The sequence below is a fragment of the Triticum dicoccoides genome, chromosome 3A (genome assembly GCF_002162155.2).
Source record: "Triticum dicoccoides isolate Atlit2015 ecotype Zavitan chromosome 3A, WEW_v2.0, whole genome shotgun sequence".
NCBI lineage: Eukaryota > Viridiplantae > Streptophyta > Magnoliopsida > Poales > Poaceae > Triticum > Triticum dicoccoides.
This window is the reverse complement of record NC_041384.1, coordinates 618,261,456-618,274,708: the sequence shown is the minus strand read 5'-3', so window position 1 is coordinate 618,274,708 and position 13,253 is coordinate 618,261,456.

The window sequence follows — 13,253 nt, the reverse complement described above, 5'->3', positions numbered from 1 at the left end:
TTATGTTCACACACACTCATTGCTAGATGTCGGTGCTCATACTTTTTCATTGTATCATCCATGCTAGTTTATTTCCTTTTATGCTTTCTTCTTGTGTGTTTAATAAACCTTAAGAAAAACCAAAAAATAGTTGTAGCTTTTAATCAGTTTAATTTCCATGCTTGTAGTAGTAATTAAAAAGAAAACCCAAAAAGATTTCCTGTTCTTTTTCTTGTTGGGAGCTTTCCCGTGTAAATAGTTTTATTTCTTTTCTTTTCTTTGGGGGTCAGTAGGAGAAGACCATGATTAAATTGTTGAAGTGGCTCTGATATGCTTTATTTTTGATTTAACCAAGAGCCCATATTGCTTTGCCTTCTCCTATTTATTAAATTCTCGTAGATTCCAGCTTAGTCCAATGCACGTGCAATCTTATTATTATTCACATCGTTCGGTCGTGCAAGTGAAAGGCAATTATGATGATATATGATGGACTGATTGAGATGAGAAAAGCTGGTACGAACTCGACCTCTTTTGTTTTTGTAAATATGATGAGTTCATCATTCTTGATTCAGCTTGTTATGAATAAACATGTTCGCAATGACAATTAGAGATCATAGTTGCTTGTGCCATGCTTGATTAGCTATTAGTTATAATGGTTTACCTTGCGTGCCAACATGCTATTGAGATGGTTATGATGTGGTATGATGGGGTGGTATCCTCCTTTGAATGATTTAAGTTACTTGACTTGGCACATGTTCACGCATGTAGTTGAAATAAATCAACATAACCTTCACGATATTTATGTTCATGGTGGATTATATCCTACTCATGCTTGCATCCAATGTTTATTAATTTTAATGGATGTACATGGTTGTTGTCACTCTCTAGTTGGTCGCTTCCCAGTCTTTTGCTAGCCTTCACCTGTACTAAGGGGGAATATTGCTTGTGCATCCAATCCCTTAAACCCCAAAGTTATTCCAGATGAGTCCACTATACCTTCCTATATGCTGTATCTACCTGCCGTTCCAAGTAAATTTGTATGTGCCAAACTCTAAACCTTCAAATAATCATCCTGTTTTGTATGCTCAAATAGCTCATGTATCAACTAGGGCTGTCTGTATCTTCCATGCTAGGCGGGTTATTCTCAAGAGGAGTGGTCTCTGCTCCTCAGTCACGAGAAAATGGCTGGTCACCGGGATGCCCAGTCCCATGCTTTATGCAAACTAAATCAAAATAATTGCAAAACAAAACTCCCCCTGGGACTGTTGTTAGTTGGAGGGACTCGTTGTTTCGAGCAAGCCATGGTTTGATGTTTGTTGCTGGAGGGGGAGTTTAAACTTTACCATTCTGTTTGGGAACCTCCTATAATGTGTGTAGCATGGAAGATATCTCCATCTCTTGGTTGTTATGTTGACAATGAAAGTATACCGCTCAAAATATTATTCACCTCTATTTCAAAACCGAGCTCTGGCACCTCTACAAATCCCGGCTTCCCTCTGCGAAGGGCCTATCTATTTACTTTTATGTTGAGTCATCACCCTCTTATTAAAAGCACTAGCTGGAGAGCACAGCTGTCATTTGCATTCATCACTGTTAATTTATATTGGGTGTGACTATGATTGGATCTCTTTTACCATGAATTACAATGTCTAGTTAGTCCTTGATCTTTCAAGGTGCTCTGCATTTATGTTTTGCGGTCTCAGAAAGGGCTAGCGAGATACCATCTTGTTATATCATATTATGATTGTTTTGAGGAAGTGTTGTCATCCAAGATTTATTATTATGGCTTGCTAGTTGATTATGCTATTGATATGGGTAATCATGAGACCTGAGAATTATTGCAAATGTGGTTAGTTATAATCTTTGCTGAAAACTTGAATGCTCGCATAACATATTTATAACAACAAGAGCAAACAGAGTTTGTGAAAGTTTTTTCTTTATTTCTTTCAGTTTGTCAACTGAATTGCTTGAGGACAAGCAAGGGTTTAAGCTTGGGGGAGTTGATACGTCTCCGTCGTATCTACTTGTCCAAACACTTTTGCCCTTGTTTTGGACTCTAACTTGTATGATTTGAATGGAACTAACCAGGACTGTGTTGGGGAACGTAGTAATTTCAAAAAAATTCCTACGCACACGCAAGATCATGGTGATGCATAGCAACGAGAGGGGAGAGTATGATCTACGTACCCTTGTAGATCGACAATGGAAGCGCTTGGTTGATGTAGTCGTACGTCTCCACGGCCCGACCGATCAAGCACCGAAACTACAGCACCTCCGAGTTCTAGCAGCTCGATGACGACCCCCGGACTCCGATCCAGCAAAGTGTCGGGGAAGAGTTCCGTCAGCACAATGGCGTGGTGACGATCTTGATGTACTACCGTCGCAGGGCTTCGCCTAAGCACCGCTACAATATTATCGAGGACTATGGTGGAAGGGGGCACCACACACGGCTAAGAATATGATCACGTCGATCAACTTTTCTCTCTAGGGGGTGCCCCTGCGTCCGTATATAAAGGTTCAAGGGAGGGGGGTCGGCCGGCCAGGAGAGGCGCGCCAGGAGGAGTCCTACTCCCTCTGGGAGTAGGACTCCCCCCCTTTCCTAGTTGGAATAGGATTCGTGGAGGGGGGGAGAGGAGAGAGAGGAGGAAGGGGGGCCGGCCCCCTCTCCTTGTCCAATTCGGACCTCGTGGCCCACCTCTGGCTACCTCTCCTCTCTTCCACTAAGGCCCACTAAGGCCCATATACCTCTCGGGGGGTTCCAGTAACCTCCCGGTACTCCGGTAAAATCCCGATTTCACCCGGAACACTTCCGATATCCAAACATAGGCTTCCAATATATCAATCTTTATGTCTCGACCATTTCGAGACTCCTCGTCATGTCCGTGATCACATCCGGGACTCCGAACAACCTTCGGTACATCAAAATGCATAAACTCATAATATAACTCTCATCGTAACCTTAAGCGTGTGGACCCTACGGGTTCGAGAACAATGTAGACATGACCGAGACACGTCTCTGGTCAATAACGAATAGCGGAATCTAGATGCTCATATTGGCTCCTACATATTCTACGAAGATCTTTTATCGGTCAGACCGCATAACAACATACATTGTTCCCTTTGTCATCGGTATGTTACTTGCCCGAGATTCGATCGTCGGTATCTCAATACCTAGTTCAATCTCGTTACCGGCAAGTCTCTTTACTCGTTCCGTAATACATCATCTCACAACTAACACATTAGTTGCAATGCTTGCAAGGCTTATGTGATGTGCATTACCGAGAGGGCCCAGAGATACCTCTCCGACAATCGGAGTGACAAATCCTAATCTCGAAATACGCCAACCCAACATGTACCTTTGGAGACACCTGTAGAGCTCCTTTATAATCACCCAGTTACGTTGTGATGTTTGGTAGCACACAAAGTATTCCTCCGGCAAACGGGAGTTGCATAATCTCATAGTCATAGGAACATGTATAAGTCATGAAGAAAGCAATAGCAACATACTAAACGATCGGGTGCTAAGCTAATGGAATGGGTCATGTCAATCAGATCATTCAACTAATGATGTGATCCCGTTAATCAAATGACAACTCTTTGTCCATGGTTAGGAAACATAACCATCTTTGATTAACGAGCTAGTCAAGTAGAGGCATACTAGTGACACTCTGTTTGTCTATGTATTCACACATGTATTATGTTTCCGGTTAATACAATTCTAGTATGAATAATAAATAATATCTTTATTATTGCGTCTAGGGCATATTTCCTTCAGTCTCCCACTTGCACTAGAGTCAATAATCTAGTTCACATCGCCATGTGATTCAACACTAAGAGTTCACATCACCATGTGATTAACACCCATAGTTCACATCGTCGTGTGACCTATACCCAAAGGGTTTACTAGAGTCAATAATCTAGTTCACATCATTTATGTGATTAACACCCAAAGAGTACTAAGGTGTGATCATGTTTTGCTTGTGAGATAATTTTAGTCAACGGGTCTGTCACATACAGATCCGTAAGTATTTTGCGAATTCTATGTCTACAATGCTCTGCACGGAGCTACTCTAGCTAATTGCTCCCACTTTCAATATGTATCTAGATCAAGACTTAGAGTCATCCAGATCTGTGTCAAAACTTGCATCGACGTAACCTTTTACGACGAACCTTTTGTCACCTCCATAATCGAGAAATATTTCCTTATTCCACTAAGGATAGTTTTGACCAATGTCCAGTGATCTACTCTTAGATCACTATTGTACTCCCTTGCTTAACACAGTGTAGGGTATACAATAGATCTGGTACACATCACGGCATACTTTATAGAACCTATGGCTGAGGCATAGGGAATGACTTTCATTCTCTTTCTATCTTCTGCCGTGGTCGGGCTTTCAGTCTTACTCAATTTCATACCTTGTAACACAGCCAAGAACTCTTTCTTTGACTGTTCCATTTTTGAACTACTTCAAAATATTGTCAAGGTATGTACTCATTGAAAAAACTTATCAAGCGTCTTGATCTATCTCTATAGATTTTGATGCTTAATATGTAAGCAGCTTCACCGAGGTCTTTCTTTGAAAAACTTCTTTAAAAACACTCCTTTATGCTTTGCAGAATAATTCTACATTATTTCCGATAAACAATATGTCATTCACATATACTTATCAGAAATGCTATAGTGCTCCCACTCACTTTCTTGTAAATACAGGCTTCACCGCAAGTCTGTATAAAACTATATGCTTCGATCATACTATCAAAGCGTTTATTCCAACTCCGAGAGGCTTGCCCCAGTCCATAAATGGATCGCTGGAGCTTGCACACTTTGTTAGCTCCTTTTGGATCGACAAAACCTTCTTGTTGCATCACATACAACTCTTCTTTAATAAATCCATTAAGGAATGCAGTTTTGTTTATCCATTTGCCAGATTTCATAAAATGCGGCAATTGCTAACATGATTCGGACAGACTTAAGCATAGATACGAGTGAGATACTCTCATCGTAGTCAACACCTTGAACTTGTCGAAAACTTTTGCGACAATTCTAGCTTTGTAGATAGTAACACTACTATCAGTGTCCGTCTTCCTCTTGAAGATCCATTTATTTTCTATGGCTTGCCGATCGGGCAAATCCATCAAAGTCCATACTTTGTTCTCATACATGGATCATATGTAAGATTTCATGGCCTCAAACCATTTCGCAGAATCTGGGCTCATCATCGCTTCCTCATAGTTCGCAAGTTCGTCATGGTCTAGTAACATGACTTCCAGAACAGGATTACCGTACCACTCTGGTGCGGATCTCACTCTGGTTAACCTACGAGATTCGGTAGTAACTTTATCCGAAGTTACATGATCATCATCATTATCTTCCTCACTAATTGGTGCAGGAGTCACAGGAACAGATTTCTGTGATGAACTACTTTCCAATTATGGAGCAGGTACAGTTACCTCATCAAGTTCTACTTTCCTCCCACTCACTTCTTTCGAGAGAAACTCCTTCTCTAGAAAGCATTCTTAGCAACGAATGTCTTGCCTTCGGATCTGTGATAGAAGGTGTACCCAACTGTCTCCTTTGGGTATCCTATGAAGACATATTTCTCCGATTTGGGTTTGAGCTTATCAGGATGAAACTTTTTCATATAAGCATCGCAACCCCAAAGTTTAAGAAACGACAACTTTGGTTTCTTGCCAAACCACAGTTCATACGGTGCCGTCTCAACGGATTTATATGGTGCCCTTTTTAACGTGAATGCAGCTGTCTCTAATGCATAACCCCAAAACTATAGTGGTAAATCGGTAAGAAACATCATAGTTTGCACTATATCCAATAAAGTACGGTTATGACATTCGGACACACCATTATGCTGTGGTGTTCCAGGTGGCATGAATTTGTGAAACTATTCCACATTGTTTTAATTGAAGACCAAACTCGTAACTCAAATATTCGTCTCCGCGATCAGATCGTGGAAACCTTATCTTCTTGTCACGATGATTTTCCACTTCACTATGCAATTCTTTGAACTGTTCAAATGTTTCAGACTTACGTTTCATCAAGTAGATATACCCATATCTGCTCAAATCATCTGTGTGAAGTTCAGAAAATAACGATACTTGCCGTGAGCCTTAACACTCATCGAACCGTATACATCAGTATGTACTATTTCTAATAAGTCAGTTGCTCGCTCCGGAGAATGGAGTCTTAGTCATCTTGCCCATGAGGCATGGTTCGCAAGCATCAAGTGATTCATAATCAAGTGATTCCAAAAGCCCATCAGCATGGAGTTTCTTCATGCGCTTTACACCAATATGAACTAAACAGCAGTGCCACAAATAAGTTGCACTATCATTATTAACTTTGCATCTTTTGGTTTCAATATTATGATTATGTGTATTACTACGATCGAGATCCAACGAACTATTTTCATTGGGTGTGTAACCATATAAGGTTTTATTCATGTAAACAGAACAACAATTTATTCTCTTACATAAATGAATAACCGTATTACAATAAACATGATCAAATCATATTCATGCTCAACGCAAACACCAAATAACACTTATTTAGGTTCAACAGTAATCCCAAAAGTATAGGGAGTGTGCGATGATGATCATATTAATCTTGGAACCACTTCCAACACACATCGTCACTTCACCCTTAACTAGTCTCTGTTTATTCTGCACCTCCCATTTTGAGTTACTAATCTTAGCAACTGAACTAGTATCTATTACTGAGGGGTTGCTATAAACACTAGTAAAGTACACATCAATAACATGTATATCAAATATACTTATGTTCACTTTGCCATCCTTCTTATCGGCCAATCACTTGGGGTAGTTCTGCTTCCAGTGACCAATCCCTTTGTAGTAGAAGCACTTAGTCTCAGGCTTAGAATCAGACTTGGGCTTCTTCACTTGAGCAGCAACTTGCTTGTCGTTCTTCTTGAAGTTCCCCTTCTTCCCTTTGCCCTTTTATTGAAACTAGTGGTCTTGTCAACCATCAACAATTGATGTTTTTCTTGATTTCTACCTTCGTTGATTTCAGCATCACGAAGAGCTTGGGAGTTGTTTCCGTTATCCCTTGCATATTATAGTTCATCACGAAGTTCTACTAACTTGGTGATGGTGACTAGAGAATTCTGTCAATCACTATCTTATCTGGAAGATTAACTCCCACTTGATTCAAGCGATTGTAGTACCCAGACAATCTGAGCACATGCTCACTAGTTGAGCGATTCTCCTCCATCTTTTAGCTATAGAACTTGTTGAAGACTTCATATCTCTCAACTCGGGTATTTGCTTGAAATATTAACTTCAACTCCTGGAACATCTCATATGGTCCATGACGTTCAAAACGTCTTTGAAGTCCCGATTCTAAGCCATTTAAGTATGGTGCACTAAACTATCAAGTAGTCATCATATTGAGCTAGCCAAACGTTCATAACGTCTGCGTCTGCTCCTGCAATAGGTCTATCACCTAGAGGTGCATCAAGGACATAATTCTTCTGTGCAGCAATGAGGATAAACCTCAGATCACGGATCCAATCCGCATCATTGCCACTATCATCTTTCAACACAATTTTCTCTAGAAACATATCAAAATAAACACTGGGAAGCAACAACGCGAGCTATTGATCTATAACATAATTTGCAAAATACTACCAGGACTAAGTTCATGATAAATTTAAGTTCAATTTAATCATATTACTCAAGAACTCCCACTTAGATAGACATCCCTCTAATCATCTAAGTGATCACGTGATCCAAATCAACTAAACCATAACCGATCATCACGAGAAATGGAGTAGTTTTCAATGGTGAACATCGCTATGTTGATCATATCTACTATATGATTCACGCTCGATCTTTCGATCTCAGTGTTCCGAGGCCATATCTGCATATGCTAGGCTCGTCAAGTTTAACCTGAGTATTCTGCGTGTGCAAAACTGGCTTGCACCCGTTGTAGATGGACGTAGAGCTTATCACACCCGATCATCACGTGGTGTCTGGGCACGACGAACTTTGTCAATGGTGCATACTCAGGGAGAACACTTTTATCTTGAAATTTAGTGAGAGATGATCTTATAATGCTACCGTCAATCAAAGCAAGATAAGATGCATAAAAGATAAACATCACATGCAATCAATATAAGTGATATGATATGGCCATCATCATCTTGTGCTTGTGATCTCCATCTCCGAAGCACCGTCGTGATCACCATCGTCACCGGTGCGGCACCTTGATCTCCATTGTAGTATCTTTGTCGTCTCGCCAATCTCATGCTTCCACGACTATCGCTACCGCTTAGTGATAAAGTAAAGCATTACAGCGTGATTGCATTGCATACAATAAAGCGACAACCATATGGCTCCTGCCAGTTGCCGATAACTCGGTTACAAAACATGATCATCTCAAAAAATAAAATTTAGCATCATGTCTTGACCATATCACATCACAACATGCCCTGCAAAAACAAGTTAGACGTCCTCTACTTTGTTGTTGCAAGTTTTACGTGGCTGCTGCGGGCTTAAGCAAGAACCAATCTTACCTATGCATCAAAACCACAACGATAGTTTGTCAAGTTGGTGCTGTTTTAACCTTCGCAAGGACCGGGCGTAGCCACACTCGGTTCAACTAAAGTTGGAGAAACTGTCACCCGCTAGCCACCTTTGTGCAAAGCACGTCGGGAGAACCGGTCTCGCGTAAGCGTACGCGTAATGTCGGTCCAGGCCGCTTCGTCCAACAATATCGCCGAACCAAAGTATGACATGCTGGTAAGCAGTATGACTTATATCGCCCACAAATCACTTGTGTTCTACTCGTGCATATAACATCAACATATAAAACCTAGGCCCTGATACCACTGTTGGGGAACGTAGTAATTTCAAAAAAAATCCTACGTACACGCAAGATCATGGTGATGCATAGCAACGAGAGGGGAGAGTATGATCTACGTACCCTTGTAGATCGACAACGGAAGTGTTTGGTTGATGTAGTCGTACGTCTCCACAGCCCGACCGATCAAGCACCGAAACTACGACACCTCCGAGTTCTAGCACACGTTCAGCTCGATGACGACCCCCGGACTCCGATCCAGCAAAGTGTCGGGGAAGAGTTCCGTCAGCACGACGGCGTGGTGACGATCTTGATGTACTACCGTCGCATGGCTTCGCCTAAGCACCGCTACAATATTATCGAGGACTATGGTGGAAGGGGGCACCACACATGGCTAAGAATATGATCACGTGGATCAACTTTTCTCTCTAGGGGGTGCCCCTGCATCCGTATATAAAGGTTCAAGGGAGGGGGGCCGGCCGGCCAGGAGAGGCGCGCCAGGAGGAGTCCTACTCCCTCTGGGAGTAGGACTCCCCCCCTTTCCTAGTTGGAATAGGATTCGTGGAGGGGGGGAAAGAGGAGAGAGAGGAGGAAGGTGGCCGGCCCCCTCTCCTTGTCCAATTCAGACCAAGGGGGGAGGGGCGCGTGGCCCATCTCTGGCTACCTCTCCTCTCTTCCACTAAGGCCCACTAAGGCCTATATACCTCCCGGGGGGTTCCGGTAACCTCCCGGTACTCCGGTAAAATCCCGATTTCACCCGGAACACTTCCGATATCCAAACATAGGCTTCCAATATATCAATCTTTATGTCTCGACCATTTCGAGACTCATCGTCATGTCCGTGATCACATCCGGGACTCCGAACAACCTTCGGTACATCAAAATGCATAAACTCATAATATAACTGTCATCGTAACCTTAAGCGTGCGGACCCTACGGGTTCGAGAACAATGTAGACATGACCGAGACACATCTCCAGTCAATAACCAATAGCGGAACCTGGATGCTCATATTGGCTCCTACATATTCTACGAAGATCTTTTATTGGTCAGACCGCATAACAACATACGTTGTTCCCTTTGTCATCGGTATGTTACTTGCCCGAGATTCGATCGTCGGTATCTCAATACCTAGTTCAATCTCGTTACCGGCAAGTCTCTTTACTCGTTCCGTAATACATCATCTCACAACTAACTCATTAGTTGCAATGCTTGCAAGGCTTATGTGATGTGCATTACCGAGAGGGCCCAGAGATACCTCTCCGACAATCGGAGTGACAAATCCTAATCTCGAAATACGCCAGCCCAACATGTACCTTTGGAGACACCTGTAGAGCTCCTTTATAATCACCCAGTTACGTTGTGACGTTTGGTAGCACACAAAGTGTTCCTCCGGCAAACGGGAGTTGCATAATCTCATAGTCATAGGAACATGTATAAGTCATGAAGAAAGCAATAGCAACATACTAAACAATCGGGTGCTAAGCTAATGGAATGGGTCATGTCAATCAGATCATTCAACTAATGATGTGATCCCGTTAATCAAATGACAACTCTTTGTCCATGGCTAGGAAACATAACCATCTTTGATTAACGAGCTAGTCAAGTAGAGGCATACTAGTGACACTCTGTTTGTCTATGTATTCACACATGTATTATGTTTCCGGTTAATACAATTCTAGCATGAATAATAAACTTTTATCATGATATAAGGAAATAAATAATATCTTTATTATTGCCTCTAGGGCATATTTCCTCCAGACTGACGCTGTTTTCAGCAGAACTGCCATGATGTTGTTTTATGTGCAGAAAACAAAAGTTCTTGGAATGACCTGAAACTCCATGGAATATCTTACAATAAATAATAAAAAATCCTCGCCAAAGATGAAGACCAGGGGGCCCACACCCTATCCACGAGGGTGGGGGGCACCCCCCTAGGGCGCGCCCCCTACCTTGTGGGCCCCCTGGAGACCTCCCGACTCCAATTCCAACTCTATCTATTTGCTTTCGGGGAGAAAAAAATAGAAGAGAAGATTTCATCGTGTTTTACGATACGGAGCCGCCGCCAAGCCCTAAAGCCTCTCGGGAGGGCTGATCTGGGCTCCGTTCGGGGCTCCGGAGAGGGGGATTCGTCGCCGTCATCATCATCAACCATCCTCCATCACCAATTTCATGATGCTCACCGCTGTGCGTGAGTAATTCCATCGTAGGCTTGCTGGACGGTGATGGGTTGGATGAGATTTACCATGTAATCGAGTTAGTTTTGTTAGGGTTTGATCCCTAGTATCCACTATGTTCTTAGATTGATGTTGCTATGACTTTGCTATGCTTAATGCTTGTCACTAGGGCCTGAGTGCCATTATTTCAGATCTGAACCTATTATGTTTTCATCAATATATGAGAGTTCTTGATCCTATCTTGCAAGTCTATAGTCACCTATTATGTGTTATGATCCGTTAACCCCGAAGTGACAATAATGTATTCACTATGTGCTATTGTTTTGTTCCGGTTCTCTATTAAAAGGAGGCCTTAATATCCCTTAGTTTCCATTAGGACCCCGCTGCCACGGGAGGGTAGGACAAATGGTGTCATGCAAGTTCTTTTACATAAGCACATATGACTATATTCGGAATACATGCCTACATTACATTGATGAATTGGAGCTAGTTCTGTGTCACCCTATGTTATGACTGTTACATGATGAACCACATCCGGCATAATTATCCATCACTGGTCCGATGCCTACGAGCTTTCCATATACTGGTTTACGCTTATTTACTTTCCCGTTGCTATTGTTACAATCACTACATAATACCAAAAATATTACTTTGCTTTCATTACTCTTTTGTTACCGTTACCACCACTATCATATTACTTTGCTGTTAAACACTTTGCTACAGATAATAAGTTTCCAGGTGTGGTTGAATTGACAACTCAGCTGCTAATACTTGAGAATATTCTTTGGCTCCCCTTGTGTCGAACCAATAAATTTGGGTTGAATACTCTACCCTCGAAAGCTGTTGCGATCCCCCATACTTGTGGGTTATCAGTCGGGGAGCAAGAGCTTCATCGGCTGGTGCAGGCACCATGGCCCATTGGCAGCAATATCGGCGTGACAGTACTTGGGCGCACAATCGACATATTGCAGAAGATGTGTGATGAGCAGTTTGCCATCCACCGAGCAAAACATCCAGAGCTGCTCTGCGGCATGATCGACGACCCACCCGAAGAGCCATCGTCACTAGTGCTCATCGAGAGACTGGTGCTATAGTGACTAGACCTCAAACAGTCTGATCTCTGCGCTTCAGTGTCATCCCTGGATCAGTAATGCTGACACGCATAGTACTTGAATGGATTTATAACAGAGTAGCAATCACACACTTAGCCCATCGAATGTCTCAAAAGAGAACTTATTACAATAAATATGGCTCAAGGCCATCTAATGATGATAACAGCGGAAGGCTTGGAAGATAAGTGAGTCCATCAACTCCAACGGCATCACTGAGTATAGAACCACGACCTAAAGGCACCTTACTCGTCGTCTGAAAAGTTTGCAACACGAACGTTGCAGCCCGAAATGGGTCAGCACATGGAATATGCTGCCAATGTAACACATAGAGAGTAATGAAATAATAAGGCTATACTACATGCATATTTGGCTGGTGGAAAGCTCTATGGTTACAGTTTTGCGTAAATCCAATTTTTCCCTACTGCAAAGGAATAAATTTTATTTAACTATCATGGTAGTTGTTAAACATTGAGAGTGTAGACACCCTCTCAATCCCAATTAAGCATCATCATTAAAAACCCAACAATATTAATTAGAGTAACATGCTGAGATTCACATGATAATCCAAGTACTAGATACTCAATGTGTCCATAACCGGGGACACGACTAACCATGATTGGTTTATTATACACTCTGCAGAGGTTTGCGCACTTTTCCCCACAAGACTCGATCTCCTCCGTTGGGATTCTCGCACTACATGGTGTTTCAGAAAGGGATGACCGAGACATAGTCTTTCAGAAGTGCTAGCACCTTACGAACGGGTAGACCGTTACACCTACTTTCCCCTACATCTTCTAGTCTACCACTGTAAGAGTTCGCACGACTTAATCAACTATGCTAGAGCCCATGGTAGCTTGTGGCTGCACATGGAAGTTTCTAGTATGAATGATCTCATGATCCCTTTGAGCCTGGGTGGTGGTCCATAAAGAAAAACAGGCAATCACTGTAATACCCAGGTGCCTCAATCCACCCAGATGTGAGTTTAAGTTGCCACCTTAAATAAACCATTAATTTAACAATCTCACATCTGTCATGGATACACTCACCCAATCCACGTCTACTAGCATAGCATGGCAATATAAGCAAACGTAGAAGTAACTCCCAAGGGTTTGATAATAAAACAGGTAATAGGTACTACCTCATCTACTTC